This window comes from Poecilia formosa, unplaced genomic scaffold, assembly GCF_000485575.1.
Source record: "Poecilia formosa unplaced genomic scaffold, Poecilia_formosa-5.1.2 Scaffold92, whole genome shotgun sequence".
Taxonomy (NCBI): domain Eukaryota; kingdom Metazoa; phylum Chordata; class Actinopteri; order Cyprinodontiformes; family Poeciliidae; genus Poecilia; species Poecilia formosa.
Genome location: NW_006800031.1, coordinates 478,280 through 481,796, shown reverse-complemented (window position 1 = coordinate 481,796; position 3,517 = coordinate 478,280).

Genomic DNA, 3,517 nt, shown 5'->3' with positions numbered 1-3,517 from the left:
CTTTGGACACCTCTGCGCTACGCTCTTCACGTTAGACCTGGATGACAAACGCTACGTTCATTGCTGCTGCGCTTTTCCTGTATTTTTACAGGCAAATGGTCAGCCAAACACTCAGAAATGTCTCTCAAAATGTAGTTAAACTGTGTGGTTGTTAGAGAAAGTCATGTTTATGTATGAATTAGTCAATTGTAGTTAGATCAGTAGTTTTATAACAGACTAAATTCTTAGAGGTGTGTAGGACACACATATATAAATCTATGAAATCAACATTTAAGGATGCAAGCTCATATATTGCTGAAAAGTTTCTGTCTCCTTATTTCCATTTATCTTTAATGACTGAGCTTGTGTGCTTTTTAATCACATTTCTTATGTAGTGGAAACATGGCAATCACAAAATTGTTTTTTTTGTCTAGCAGAATATTAACAAAATTTTGTGCACATTTGTAATGGAAACGTAAATTATGGTGCATCCCTATTTTTATTTTCTTTAAATATGGATATTATGTTCATTTAAAGTATTTTAGTATTGCAAATTATGCATTATTGCAAAAACAAAAATGCAGGATTATCCATGAATTTCTGTGATCCCAAAATCATAAAAAACTGAATTATGGTATAAGCTATAATTTTTTGCACATTATTTGTTTGAGGCTCAAATTTGTGTCTTCATTCCTGTTTGCCTAAACCTCCATAGTGGTTACCATAGCAACTAGTGTTTCATTGTTTTCTAATTTGTTGGTTAACAGAAAAGTATAACAGGAGTTCTGCGGCGGATCAATCGATGCAGATTGATTAGGCGTTTGTGTCTGTTTAATAGATAACAGATGGAATCAGGAACTTTTTTTTTTTTTTTACTTATTCAGACAGAGAAGTTTACATATGTAAAATTTTCAGGATATTTTTCAAAAATAGACTTTCCAATAATTAGAATTTTTTTCACATTCCAGAAATGTGAAAAAAATTGAATATGTTTTGGACTGAAACACATTTTATTAAAACTACATGAGTAGTAACACTTAAACCCACCTACGCTAAACGTTTTCATGTTGGTGTTTCAAATGTGCATAGATGTGGAGATAATGTTAATATGGTAAATAGATGAAGTTTGACCTTTAACTTCTTTACTTATCTTCAATACAGAAATGTTTTAGCTGAGGTTCTTTTGAGTCACTTTACTGGACAGTAAAAATTTACCCAATTTTGTCTAAAGTCCATCTTATCTTACAACCTCATTCTCCAAATCTTTATTACAAACAACTGTAATTTCCTGGGATAAAATGCATGTAATATCTATTTATAATCTAGTATACAGAAAGAATGTTTGCTTCTTTTAAAGATGGCCACCTAAGGACGCATAATTATTTTTGTTTTTTGGAGGAAAAACCGTCCCTTAAAAAGCAAACTCCTGGTAATTTGTGGCTTCCTGTCCGTATGGATAATAAATACAGATTCCGCAGCTGAGCGCAGCAGAAAAAGTTTCTTTAAAAACGTCCGGTCCTCTCCCAGACTGAGCGGTGCCGAGTTCTGTGTTTGAGAGGAAACGATAGAGTAATCGTCCCGTCAGGGTTAATTACAGCCACAGCAGCGGCTATTCCACCATTGAAAAATAAACCTTGGCTCTGTTGTTGGCTCTTCAGCACTTCCATGTTTACCTTGGCTCCAGTAGTTTGCTGGTTGATGTCTTCACTGATCATAATCCACTAGTATTTCTTTCACNGTCTGAAACCTTTCCAATTTCTGCAAACCTTTTCCGCCGTTAACAGAAATATTTTCAGGGAACAAAATGGGAATGCTGTCTGGACATACTTGACCCGGTAAAAGAAAACATTATCAGTACAGAACTAATGTTATTCTCGATTGCTAAGCTAAATGCATGAGTGAATTGCTGCGTGGGTTTCCTGTAGAGCCAGCGGCTGCTTGTACTGACACAATGCTAAGAGCTTGTGGGTGTTTTTATTTGTTTGACTACGAAGGCTCACAGCAGATCATTTACACCGGTTAGCATGTCGTTAAAGAGGTTTTTAGCCTTGAATGATTGTTTTCTTGAGTGTTTTTCACAACTTATTCTTATGAATATTTGTTTTAGTCAAAATAAGAACCATCCGCAGCACAATATCGCATTAATAAACACTACACAGGTTCTAATTATTGATTAGAAATCAGGAGAATAGAGTGATCTTTGTTAATCCATCAATAATTGATGCTTGGACTGTGTTCACATAAATGTAGGCTAATGGAGGTTAAAGTCACAGCACTCTCAATCCATCTGACGGGAATGTGGATCAGTTTCCAAATGTGAGATCATTTAAATTTAATAAAATTAAAGCTTCATAAAATACCATCTTAGTTAGAGAACTGCTTTCCTGGCCATTTTTCTTTCTTTTCCAAGAGTTCAGCCAATGTTTATATTGTACTTTTGGTTTTTAGTGATGAGATTCCCAGATTTGCTGACAATTGGTGTCATTATGCATGCTAGCAGAATAAGTTGAAATGTTGACATTTTAATATTACACATTTAGGATGTTTTGACGCTAAAATATTGCGGGGAAAATACAAGCAGAGCTGTCAGTCAGAGCAGTAGCTTCTGGTTTTCTCACTCACATGGCTGCAGACAACGTGCTACTACTGCCAGATGAAGTCCTTGCAAATGTAAATTAGCTGTGTGTTCAGCATAATCAAATGGAAATGAAAGTACAATTGTGCCAATTTATAATCTATGCAGGGAGGGTTATTTTAATGAAGAACAGCAGATATGGTTGGTGAAATGTTACATCAGCAGCAAGAATGGAAATATTGTTAAAAGTTTGCAGTTTGTCGCAGAGATGTGAAGAAAATTAAAGGAAACAGCAACATCAGTAGTAGACAGAGTCAATGAATGTCTGCTGAACCAGTAAAGTCAGAGGTGAGTTTTGGACTTTTCATAAGAATTTATCATTTTTATTTGGAGTAATTTTTACTTTTTTGTTATTAGTTTTAGTTTAATGAAGCGACACAGTACAAGAGTTTCTCTATTGAAAAGTCATATGTGAGCTGCATTTAGTTCTGCTACCTTCTACACTTTAGGTAAAATAAATTGTAGATTTTGAACCTAAATGTGTGAGTTTGTGAAAGATAAGCTTACAGTAATAATGTTAACTTTTTTATTAATTTTATCAAACCTTCAAGAATTGAATAAACTAGAGTTTTAAGGTTAGCACTTAAAAAAGCTGAAAGAAGAAGTCAGGAGTGGGAACTATTTCCCAGAGAGTTTTTGTATCCTGTGTGGCACCATGAGTGAAATGGAAGTGTGTTGCATTCAGTGGCGGTTTCTGATACGGGCGCCACCTTATGGTGGGCGCCATGAGCTCCCCGGGTAAAAGGACTGGTTTAGAAGAGGAAAGGATTGATTAATGCGACCAGCATGCCTGCAGAACCTCTGAGGACGAGAGTAACACCAGACTGGAACAGGCGAGGCGCTACGCTCTTCACGTTAGACCTGGATGACAAACGCTACGTTCATTGCTGCTGCGCTTTTCCT